The sequence below is a fragment of the Caretta caretta genome, chromosome 24 (assembly GCF_965140235.1).
Source record: "Caretta caretta isolate rCarCar2 chromosome 24, rCarCar1.hap1, whole genome shotgun sequence".
NCBI lineage: Eukaryota > Metazoa > Chordata > Testudines > Cheloniidae > Caretta > Caretta caretta.
The window spans coordinates 2,032,366-2,045,282 of record NC_134229.1 but is presented as its reverse complement, the minus strand read 5'-3'; the positions used below and the strand labels follow the sequence as shown (position 1 = coordinate 2,045,282).

The following is a 12,917-nucleotide window of genomic DNA, read 5'->3' as shown; positions in this document are numbered from 1 at the left end:
CAAATTCAGCTTCTCTGCAAGCTGATCTGCACGGACAGCCCCTGCACCCCACTGATTTCCCCAGGACTCTGCGTGTTGCTACGGTTCTGTTAAGATGCTGGTTCTGGTGAGACACAACCGAGAGTCCCAATTCAGGACACATTGCTCAAAGCAGGGGAGTTACAGCCCAAGGCTGGGGTTTCTATGCACACCAAGACAAACCAACCCAGTCAGACAGAGAGGACTTTGCTTTTACCCCACTGGCTAACCTCAAGTCACACAAGCAAATCCCTCAGACACTCCAGTTTCCCAGTACCCCCACCAGTGTCACTCGTTATGGGGACAAATGGTGATGAAAACCAACACCCCAGTAAAAGAAAAAAGGTTCTCTCGATCCCAAAGGACCAAGCCCCAGACCCAAGTCAATAGACAAATCAGATCTTACCCACAAATCACGCTGTTGCCAGTCCTTTAGAATCTAAAATCTAAAGGTTTATTCATAAAAGGGAAAAGATAGAGATGAGAGCTAGAATGGGTTCAATGGAATCAATGACACACAGTGATGGCAAAGTTCTTGGTTCAGGCTTGTAGCAGCGATGCAATAAACTGCAGGTTCTAGTCAAGTCTCTGGAGAACATCCCCAGCTGGGAGGGGCCATTCAGTCCTTTGTGCAGAGCTTGCGTCTGTAGCCAAGTCCCTCCAGAGGCCAGAAGCAGGACTGAAGACAAGGTGGAGGAGCTGCTGCAGCTTTTTCTAGTCTCTTGCCATGTGGTCTCTGCTTTCTTTGTCCCAAGGACAAGTTGCCCATCCCATGGCCTGGAAACACCTCAGAGTTCTGTCCATAGGCAGGTCCCTGCACACCTGGCTGAGTCCCCAGGCCTGTCTGCCTTCTCTCAGTGGGTCAATTGTATCGCTGATGGTCCTTAATGGGCCATCCAGCAGGCTAGGCAGAGCTGACACGAATGTGTCTGGGGTGTCACCCAGAAGCACAGCACACATTTGAAATACAGACAGTATAGAGCCAATATTCATAACTTCAACTACAAAAATGATGCACACAGATAGAGAGCATAATCACAACCAGCAAAGCATAACCTTGTCTTAGACGCCTTATTTGACCCTCTTTACGCAAGATTTGGTGCCACTACAGGACCTTGGTCGCAACAATGATTGATACGGTCCCAGCTTATGTCAATAACGTCACAGGGTCTAATCATGAAAATCAGCTCGCAGAGTCAGGGGAACAAGGACCGTCAATTACTGTGACATGCCCAAGCCGTGATCCTGATTGGCGTCTCTAGGCATTACTGCAGTGCAAATAATAACAACAAACTGAGAGCTTTAATGAAGCCTTATTATCTCATATGATTATCCCATGTCATTACATGTGTCATATAAGCAGATAATTCACATCTCACTGTAACACAGTGGACAGAAATCTGTGCTAGTCAATTCATCTTCTTTACAAATTATAAGATCTTTCCCTTGTTACATTGGAGGATGGGGATGGTGCTTCTATTTGTCGTGGAATTTCTCATGGGTACAAATGATCAATGTGGTTATCAGTATCATATACTCCTTAAAGTTAACCTCCTGATCCTTATTTATGTCCAGGTCATCAAATATGCCTTGGAGTTGATATGGGTCATTTGGATTCTGTTGAGAAAGTGTGGGAAGGGGGGAAATGGCATTAATTGCAGCAGACTCTTTCTAGGAAGAGGGCTGATTAGCCCAGACTGAAAAATACAAAACTAGCCCCGTGAAACATAGTGACATTTGGAGGTTTGCGTGTCAGTTTGGTCTTTAATTTTGCCATCAACTAAAATTGTCAAGAGCATCGTTATCACGTTTTCCATTTTTTTAAAAAAGCATCACTTGTTTGCAAAATATGTAAAGTTTGTGCATCATTAACCATTTCTGAAAAGAAAACATTGTTTTTGTTTTTTTTAAAAGGCCTTTTTCGGTTAAAAAAATGTTTCATCTGGAAAATTTTGACCGGCTCTGGAAATGAAAATTATGCAACAAGCTCCTAAACCTGAAGATTTCCCCCAAATCCTCTTGGGCGGATGCTGATGTCTACAAGTAAAAGCCATGGGACTGTTACTGTCCCAAAGACCCCAGCTGTTGCATGGCTGGTTCCAATCTTACACTCTTGTAACTCCATTGACTTTACTGAAGCTACGCCTAATTTGCACCGGTGTACCTGACAGCAGAATCAGGACCAATAGCATCCTACAATTAAAAGAGGCGCAAACACTGAGACAGGACCCAGCAATCTTTACTGGAGCACCCTCTTCCCAAGACTGCCCGAGGACCGGGGGCCAAACTCTGGTCTCAGCTTCATTGCTGACATCAGTGAGGTTATTCCAGACTCACAGGGAGTTCAGCATCTCATCCTGTGTCAGGATTTTAATGGAATAAAGATGGGAGGCAGCAGACAGAGGCGAAATACTAAAATAGAAAAGGAGTACTTGTGGTTAGTCTCTAAGGTGCCACAAGTACTCCTTTTCTTTTTGCGAATACAGACTAACACGGCTGTTCCTCTGAAACCTACTAAAATAGAGTTGCTTTTAACCTAAGAATGTCTGGGAATAGAGTCTAGCTGCACTGAAGCTATGGACTCTGAACGAAATTGCCTTCAAGTGGGCCACACCAGTGTAATTAGAGCAGAATCCGGCCCATTGACCCAGAACCTGCCCCCTGAAATGTCCCTCCATTCCTCCCTGGACAGGACAAGCTAACCCATCTTGGGCTGACTCACCTGCAGCCAGTTCCCAAGTTCTTTCTGAATCAGGCATTTCAGTTCCCCTTGGAGAGCCTGTCATGATGAGGCTCGTTGTACAAATATTTGTGGAAGATTTCGACGATGGTGCCAACAGCACCTTCCAGTGGGGTCAGCATCTTCCTGAAGAAACCTGAAAGGCGAGCGGGAGACCTGTAGCAGCAACTGGCGAGTCTAAAACCTGAAGTCTCTTTCCCCCCCCCCCCCCGCACACCCATACTCCTTTCAACATTAATTCATGGCGATAATTTGATGGGCAAAGAACCTCTATTAGGAAAAGACAGCTGGGGCCAGATCCTCAGCGGGTGCCAATAGGCAGAGCTCCACTAAGGCCAGTATTATCATTATTTGCAGGACTGTAGTACCTAGTGGTCCCATTGCGCTAGGCACTGTACATAGTAAAAGACAAGCCCTGCCCCAGACAGTTCACAGTTGAAATAGACAAGACAAACCAAGGCAGAGGGATAGAAATTGACTTGTCTAAGGTCAGCCAGCCTGGGTCTCCTGAGTCCCAATCCAGTCCCCTACCTCAGTGAGCCATGCCACCTCTTTAACCAATGGGGCCTCACTGATATACACCAGTTAAGGATCTGGCCCTTGATGCTAATAGGGTTTGCTACACCTGCAAGCTCAGCTAAAAATGATTTGTGTTACAAAAGGTGTTAATTAACGCTACATTCATGAAAATTGGAATTAGCAACCAAAAACATTCACCTCCTTCTTACAGATGACGCATCCAAGATCTAAGCCAAACAGGGAAAGAACCAGGTGAGGAATATTTAGATAAGTTAGATGTATTCGAGCCAGCAGGGCCCGATGAAGTTCATCCTAGGGTACTTGAGGAACTAGCTGAAGCAATCTCAGAGCCATTAGCAATTATTTTTGAGAACTCCTGGAGGACAGGTGAGACCCCAGAGGGCTGGAGAAGGGCAAGCGCAGCACCTGTCTTTTAAAAGGGAACAAAGAGGACCCAAGGAATTATAGACCAGTCAGTCCAACTTTGAGCTCTGGAAAGATACTGGAACAAATGATTAAACAATCCAGCAGTGAGAACCTAGAGGATAATGGGGTGTGATAAGGAATAGCCACCATGGATTTGTCAGGAACAAAGCATGCTAAGCTAACCTAGTTTCCTTCTTTGAGCGGGTTACTGGCTTAGTGGATGTGGGGAAGCAGTAGACATGATATATCTTGATTTTTAGCAAAGCTTTTGACACAGTCTACGTGACAGTCTCATAAGCAAATCAGGGAAATGTGGCCTAGATAAAATTACTATAATGTGAGTACACAACTGATTGAAAGGCCAGAGTAGTTATCAGTGGGTCACTTTCAAACTGGGAAAGCATTTCCAGTGGGGTTCTGCATGGGTCAGTTCTGGATCAGGTACTAGTCCATGTTTTCATTAATGACTTGGATAATGGAGTATGTTTATAAAACCAAGTTGGGAGGCCTTGCAAGCACTTTGGAGGACAGGATCTGAATTCAAAATGTCCTTGGCAAATTAGAGAATTGGTCTGGAATCAACAAGATAATAAACATAAGATAAAGATAAGTACACAGTACAACACATAGGAATTAAAAACCAAATGCATAACTACAAAATGGAGAACCATTGGCAAGGTTGTAGAACTGCTGAAAAGGAGCTGGGGGTTTTAGTGGATCACAAATTGAATATGAGTCGACAGTGTGATGCAGCTGTGAAAAAGGCTAATACCATTCTGGGCTGGATTAACAGGAGTGTCATACGTAAAACAAGGAAGCTAATCATCCCGCTGTACTCAGCACTGGTGAGGCCTCAGCTGGAGCACTGAGTCCAGTTCTGGGCACCGCACTTCAGGAAAAATGTGGACAAATCGGAGAGAGTCCAGCAGAGAGCAACAAAAGTGACAAAAGATTCAGAAAATCTGATCTATGAGGAAAAGTTAAAAAAACTGGACATGCTAGATCTTGAGAAAAGACAACTGAGGGGAAACCTGATAACCAGGGGGTTGGACTAGATGACCTCCTGAGGTCCCTTCCAACCCTGAGAGTCTATAATTCTATGTCAGGTTTCAGAGGAACAGCCGTGTTAGTCTGTATTCGCAAAAAGAAAAGGAGTACTTGTGGCACCTTAGAGACTAACCAATTTATTTGAGCATGAGCTTTCGTGAGCTACAGCTCACTTCATGTAGCTCACGAAAGCTCATGCTCAAATAAATTGGTTAGTCTCTAAGGTGCCACAAGTACTCCTTTTCTTTTTATAATTCTATGATTCTAAGTCTTCAGCTATGTTAAGGGCTGTTACAAAGAGGACGGAGATCAATTGTTCTCCATGTCCCCTGAAGGTAGGACAAGAAGTAATTAGCTTAATCTGCAGCATGGAAGATTTAAGTTACGTATTAGAAAAAACATCTTAACTCTAAGAGTAGTTAAGTTGTGGAACAGGCTTCCAAGGGTTGTGGAATCCCCATCAATGGAGGTTTCCAAGAACAGGTTGGCCAAACCCCTGTCAGGGCTGGTCTAGGCTTACTTGGTCCTGCCTCAGAGCAGCGGGCTGGACTTCATGACTTCTAAAGGTCCCTTCCAACCCAACGTTTCTATGATTCTATGAAAGGTCATCCCAGACAAAGCAAGTGTTAACTATGTGCCATGCTACCCCCATAGCACTGCTTGGCGAAAACAACCAGGGAAGAGGCCAGCTGTATTATGTGCAGATGATATAGCCTAGAGCATGACAACATGTTTGTACTCCAGTTAGCTCATCCTGCCTCCTCCCACCCACACCTGTTCGTTCCATTCACCTGCTACATTTTTTCACTAACTTCACTCTTTGGAGCAGAAATACGTTTGTGCGGTGCCTCGCGCAATGGGGCCCTGATCTCGGCCAGGGCCTTTAGTCACTAAAATAATAAGTAACAATATTAGTTAATTCTATTATAACACACAGTTAATGTGGGTAGGAATAGATACCTGGTAATTCTTGGTTTCTGTGTTCTTCTAGGTAACATGGATATTTCTGAGTTTAACTACGCTTTTAAAAATTGCTTCATGAAGGCGAGATATTAAAGTGGAGAGGATATATTAAAATCGGACTTACCTGGCTCACCAAGAAAATGGAACCGCTGAAAATGCAACCAAGCAAGCGTGAAGAGAGCTGGGGCTGGTGTCTCTTTTACATTCTATCCAGACTGGCCTCCACCACCCCTCATCTTCAAACACCTTGTAGGAGCCTGAGTGATGACAGTCAGTCAAAAATACATTCCCCTGCACTGTTTAAGGGTTTTCCGGTTCTCGGTGTTGAATGAGTGTTGGGATTTTTTCCAGCACCACATCTGTGTATGGGATTGCTAGCCCTTGCTCCCACTCAAGTAGCTGTAGGGAATAGCTAATTATAATGAAGTTCCTAAGATGCTTGGGAGCAAATAAAATTCAAGCAGTAATTACCCAGCCTTTCATCCTCCTAGGATTAATTAAATTTCATATTTCCTGCATAGGGAAGCCCCCTCTGTTCTGAATGGACATTAAAGATCTCAGTGATGGTTGGGTTTGTTTTTTCGTTTGGTCAGGATTGGGGTTCCCCTTACTATCTTTGGCCAACATTTCTCGGACCCAGATGAAATCTTTGGGTAATGTGAGAGACCATATTATGCCTAGTAAGGAATTAGTGGTGCTTTTGGAAATGGAGAGTTTCCTGGAGAAAGTTTTATCTGTACACTTGGAAGGATTAGACTTTTTTATTGGTAAAATGTTGGTAAACATCGATTTGACCGTACACACCCAAACAGCAAAGAAATATTTCCATCTGTAATAACGAAATTTACAAATAGGCAAAGTTACACAAATGCTCCTGGAGAACTTCTTAGAGTTTGATTTAAGGATATTTACTGGGTGTATTTTGACACCGGATGTTGACAATTCGTATAAAACTTTGTTTGAATCTCAATCAACACTGTTTATTGTCTCACCCTCCCACGATTTCCTGCAACCATGAAAATTGAAATTGATAAAAAATGCTTAAAAATAAACATTATTATTATCCATCAACATTTTTTTAATTGAATTCTGCCAGGCCTGTTTATCAAGTAGGGAGGTTTCCCAAAGGTGAGCAGACTCTGCACTGTTACAGAAATTTTCTGCACCATTGAATCCCATCATCTGAAAATGTTTGGTCCCCAGTGCTCTCACTCGCTGTTCTTGGCTATGCAATCTGCATTCTCCCAAGGGAGCCTCTTTCATAGTGTTGCTGAGGCCTCTTTCACTAATGGCCTTGAAAAATAAGACCCAGGTCTTCAGCTGCCAAACTGGGAGGGACTGAAACGTAGTCTTGATGATCACAACAGCATAAAATCTAGATAATGTCTTTCTAATTATATTGTTTTAGCAAACTCCACACGCTATTTACATATTAAATTAAAAGGATGGGAGAAACAGGTTCATTATAGACTTGAAGAATTCGATTTTTATCTGTCAGTGTTGGTAAACGTCGATTTCACACACACACACACACTTAGACAAACCAACAAATATTTCCATAGATATTAATCAAAATTTATTGATCGGCAAAGTAAGAAGAATGCTGCTTGTGAATGTATAGAGTTAATTTAAAGGAATTTATTTAGTATATTTTCACATGTGATGACGAGTGGTGTTTTAAGGGTTATAAAGCTTTAATTGTTTGAATTCCAACATCTAGTGTCACTACATTATTATTGTCTGCCCCACCCCCACAACTGTGAAAATTTAAATAGATAAAAATAAATGTTGATATTATCCACTGAAATTATAAAAAAATAAAAGTCGAATTCTGCTAAGCCAAGTCAAAAGTACACATTTTCTCCTTTACTTTGAAGAACATAGGAGTGGCCATCCCGGGTCAGACCAATGGTCCAACTAGCCCAGCAGCTTGTCTCTGACAGCAGCCAGCACCAGGGCTTCAGGGGGAGTATACAGAACAGGGCAGTTGAAGTTATCCACCCCAGTCTTCCCTTCCCAGCTTCTGGTAGTCAGAGATTCAAGTCGCCTCAAGCCCAGTCTTGCATGGGGTTTATAACTAGTTTTGGAGTCGTATCCGTGGTAGGTGTGGGCACAACCTCACTTCCCAGCCTTTGCTGTCGTTCTTTTTGGTGGTATATTTTGCATACTTCAGACCTGATCTTGCAAACCTCACTCACCTAAGGGTGGCCTTTATGCCCTGCCGTTAGCTTGGGAAGGAAGCGGGTTTCAATTTCTCCACCTCCAAAAGGTTTTCATAAATAGGGAGGAAAGAAATCATTGACGAGATTCTGGTGACATACGCCATGGCAGCATGAACCAAAAATAGAGCTAATGTCAGCCAGGCGAGTTTGATTGGAAGTGGGTATTTCATATTCTTGCAACTGCTGTATTCTTGCCCCATTGTGGGGAAGATCCAGAAGGGATGTGGGTAGCTGGAGCTGCTCATCATTTTTCCATCAAAAACATTTTTCAACCCTCCCCAAAATGGCCCTTTTAAAAGTGACAATTTCTCCCAAAATAGGAATATAGGACTTGGGAGGAACCTTATGGGTCATTGAGTCCAGCCCCGGCTATCAGACACAACACCATCATGTAATCCCCTTCAGCAAGTCCCGTAACAGGGTATTGGCCTCGAAAGACCAGTTGCCTGTTTCCATCTGTCCACAACTCCCACTGGGAGGCTGCTCCAGACCCTCCCTCCTCTGATAGCTCGGAATCTTCTTCTCATTTCCAGCCTCCGTTTATTCATCCCCATTTGTTGTCGCACCAACATCATCTTTTAGCTCCAGAGCATTTACCCCAACTGATGTATTTCTAGAGAGCAGCCAGAGAGCAGAAGGCCCCTCTCACCCTTCCTTTCGTAAGCTAAACAAGCCAAGTTCTCTTAGTCACCTCTCATCAATCTTACTAGCTCTATCTCTGCACCTGTTCCAGTTTGAAATCGTCTTTCTTGAACAGGGGTAACCAGAAATGGGCCCTGTATTCCAGATGAATTCCTTGTCCCGTGGCACAAGTCCTTCTCTTTCTCCATGACAGATACCTTGCCTGATACGTCCAATATTAATTGATTTCAAAATATGCTTTTTTTTTTCAAATGAAACTTTGCAAACTCAAAATGTTCAGCTTTCAAAAACCAAAACAAACCAAAAACCAAAATTTGGGAGTTTTTTAAAAAGTGGGTGGGGGGGAATACATACAGAACATTCCCTCCAAAAATGACATTTTTTTAATTTCTTGCTGACATATGAACAGAAAATACCATTTTCCAGCCAGCTTTTGTGACCGCAGCCAACTTATACACTACATTGTGTGACATTTTTTTAACAAAATCTGAAGCTCACACAAAACTCACCTGTTCGGAAGTTTTGATTGTAAATACAAAACTTAGGATAAGGGTGGCTGAAAGGGTTATGAATCATTTGATTCTGGGTCACTGCTTTGCATAGGCACTGTGTGAATTCAGGGCTCCTTCCCTTACTATAGGTACTAAGTGTGCACCGTGCTTTGCAAAGATACAGCCCTGATCCTCAGTTCCAACCGAGGTCTGCTCAACGCAGAACCCCAGGTGTCGGGTGCTAAATTCCATCTTTGCACATTTCTAATTCCAGGACACCCAGGGACTAATTTAACCCTGAGCACATGTTAGAGCAGCCTCAGGATTGCTCTACCTTCCATGAGCTGATAACAGCCCCACCAAAGAGCTCTTATATCGTCAGGGGATTTTTGGAACTCAACATGCTCATGCCTTACTCCTGTGCCCCAGCATGCCTCAGGGGGACCCCATGACTAAGGTAACCCAGTATGGAGGTGTGGAAAGCAAAAGGAACCCACTGCTGGCTGTCTAATCCAGCCAGCTATCCCTTTGGCACCCGTAAAGCAGTGCAGAGAGAGAGGCAGTGGTGGGGCTGAGAACCTGGTTCAAGGCTTGTGTCTGAGAAACTTCCGACATAATGAACCAACCCTGTTCTCAGTTAAATGGGGCTCAACCTTTTAGTTAGACAGGACATGATAAGCAGTAACAATAAGCAAAGGGGCAGGGTGGGGCTGCAGGTTCCAACGGGGGTGGATTACGTGTCTTGTTTTTCACTTTGGTGAGCTCTGATTTGTTTGCTTAATGAGCTGCGGTCTCTGTACAGCGGGAAGCTGAGGCAATTGGGTGGGGAAACAGGAAAAGAGGGGCCTGGCTGCAGAGGAAGGCGATGTGAAAGAAGAGAGGGACTAGAGAGAGTTTTAGGCAAGGAGGGACCATCAGATCAGCAAATCTGACCTCCTGTATAACACAGGCCATTTCGCCCAGGTAGCCTATATCAAGGCCGAAGACTTTAGTTAGACTAAAATATTTCAGTCCTCAGGAAAGTAGGAGGACAGGCAGAGAACAGGAGAGACCGAGGTGCACCAATATCAGAGGCCCCTGATTGATAAGGTGAGACCTGCCCAGGTGATCCTAGCAGTGAACCACTCCCCAGGCTGCAGAGGAAAGTGAAAAAACCCCGAAGTCCCTGTGAATCTGACCTGCAGGGAAATTCTTTCCTGATACTAAATATGATCAGTTTGACCCTGAGCATGTGAGCAAGACCCACAAGCCAGACCTCTAGAGAGCGGGTTCTCTGGACCACCTCAGAGCACTGGTCTGGTGTACCATCTCCAGTCATGGCCACCTCTGATGCTTCAGAGAAAGGTGGAGGAAAAAAAAAACCTAAATACATCTAACCACTTGTGCATCAGGGAGCAAATATTCCTTCCTGACCCCTGCAGGTGATCGGCTGAAGCCATGAAGCATGAGACTGGATTACAGGTTTGATTTAAGGAGGTGAGCGAGGTAGAGGGCACGTGACGTCCCAGCAAAACACAAGGCCAGAACCTCAGCCAGTATAAATCAGTGTCACTCCGTTGACTTTGACCAAGTTCAAACTGCTACTGTCCCCGACCGTAATTCTCCACTGAAATCAATGGAGCTACATGGATCCACACCAAATGAGGATCTGTCCTTCAGCTTGTGGGTTTGTTTGAACATGAAATGCCCGGCCAGGAACAGGCACAAGATGGAACCGAACGAAACAATCTGTGTGAAAGCCTGAAAATGGAAACCACTGCTTTAATCTTATCTCCGGATTTCACATTCGTTGTGGTTCTTATTGCTGTTCTTATCTAACCACCAGGCCCCCAGGCACGTAGCTAGCACAAGAATTAAAAGCCCTTCAAAGAAGAGGATGACAGGGTCAGATGCCCAATTGAAGTCAATAAGGTTATGGCCATTTACACCAGCTGAGGATCTGGCCCCAAATATACAGGACCAGGTTCTAAGCTGAGTGGTGGTCACAGAAGAACTGTTTGTGGCTCTCCAATACCGGGGCCCCCAGATCATTCAGTACCCTAGGTCTTACATCACAGACAACGCCTGCAGCCAGTCCTGTAATAAGCTAGCTAAAGGTGTATTGACTCGGAAGAAGTAAGAAGCGCTATTTACAGGTTACAGCAAGCAAACATAGACACCTCAATGAGCTCCCATCTAAATCCTACGAGTGGCAACGTTGTTGTGATCTGTCCATTCTAAGTGTCTTTCAGGGCAGATCCAGGAAGCAGCCCATGGGGATTTCTGGCTTCAGATCAGAGCCTCTGGCCCCTCTGAGTTCAAACAGCCCAAAAGATGCAGTTTTTTCTTGTCAGGGATTTTTATTCCCTTCCCCCAGAGTTCAAGAGGATGGGACAAATTCAGGTGCGTGTCTCCTCTTCATGGGCGGGGCAATCAACAAAGGCTTTTGTCCTCATGGGATTCCCCAGTGGTTTGTTTGGTGTCTATGGACCTTCCTTTGTGGGCAGGAGATGACACCTCCTGTGGCAAACTTGTATCTCACACCGGGTAATGCCCCTCTCCTGACTGCGGGCGTTGGCAGGTTCAGAGCAAACGCTGAAATATTACCTTTAAACAAGGGCTATAGACACTGTAAGCGAGATAAATACAGGCAGCAACATACAAGCACTGCAGAGCCTAAACACTAAACACATTTGGATAAGCCTCATGCCTATTTTGAGCAAAACTTACACCCCGGTGACCTCGTCCGGTCCCCAGGGATGAGGCTGTCGGTTCTTAGCCACTGCCTGCAGCCTGGGCTCGCGCTGGCTTCTGGCCTGCCAGCATCACGCCAGGTCTCACGGCATCCGCACTGCCCTGCGCAGACCTTCTGAGGTGGGTCTGTGGCTTCAGCTGCATCCACGCTGTAGAACGACAGGGCTTGGCCCCGCGGCGCAACGGGACTCGGGCTCTGACCCACCCCCCTTGCAGGGTCCGAGGACCCGGGTCTGGAGTGCTCGCTGACCCGAGTCAGACGGGTTTGTGTGTGGATGGAAAGGGGGCTCGGGCTCAAACCTCAGACAGAGCCCAGGCTCGGAGTGCAAACAGGCTCTCGATGTTCCAATTCCCCATCTGTAAATGAGGCAAATGAGCCTTCCTCAAAACCCTTCACTTGTCTTAACGAGTTAGATTGTCAGCTGTGCAGAGCAGGGACGGTCTCCCTGTGTGTCTGTGCAGCACCTGACACAATGGGGCCCAGTCTTGGCTGGAGCCTTTGGGCATTCCTGTAACACGAAGCGTAAAAATGGCATGGGCCAGATCCTAAACTGGTGTAAACTGGCCTAGCACCATTGACTTTCGTGAAGCTTTGCTGATTTCTATCAGCTGATAATAACAATTAGCCAGTGATCTCTCTGTTCAGCAAAAATACATATCCAGTTCTCAGGAGCCAGGTTGAGTAGAAAAGTTTTTTAATGAGGGTTTAAATCTGCCAATGCTTGACTCTCTTACTGTGTCTGTACAGCGCCTCGCACAGTGACACCCCGATCTCAGTAGGGATGTAAATACTCAATAATTAAACATAAGAAGCCTGAAGCTACCAACTTGCCCAGGCTGCCTGGCCTTTATTGTTCGCTATCACTCGCTTTACGCTTCTCCCAGAGAAACCCATGTCCTGCAGGGTTCCGAGGGTCTGTACTGTCGGCGCCTTTCTTCATTTCTTACCGTCAAGGTTTGTGAAATTGCTGTTTTGTAATGTTGCTTGGGCTGTACAAACCTTCCCTAAAATGCCACGTGCAGAGGGCTGGCGTAACCTGCCCAGGACCATCTAAAAACAAATCACCCATGCACAGACAGGGGCTAGAAATACAGTAACCAAAACCCCGGGCATCT

General features: G+C 45.2%; 1 long non-coding RNA gene across 1 annotated transcript; it reads right to left on the bottom strand.

The window, feature by feature from the left end:
• Positions 1-497: 497 nt before the first annotated feature.
• Positions 498-6,163, bottom strand: LOC125625863 (uncharacterized). The gene is made up of 3 exons (XR_007353653.2): positions 5,838-6,163; positions 2,741-2,894; positions 498-1,635 (listed from the first exon to the last, which is right to left on the bottom strand). It is a non-coding gene; the product is annotated as an uncharacterized LOC125625863 (long non-coding RNA).
• Positions 6,164-12,917: the final 6,754 nt, after the last annotated feature.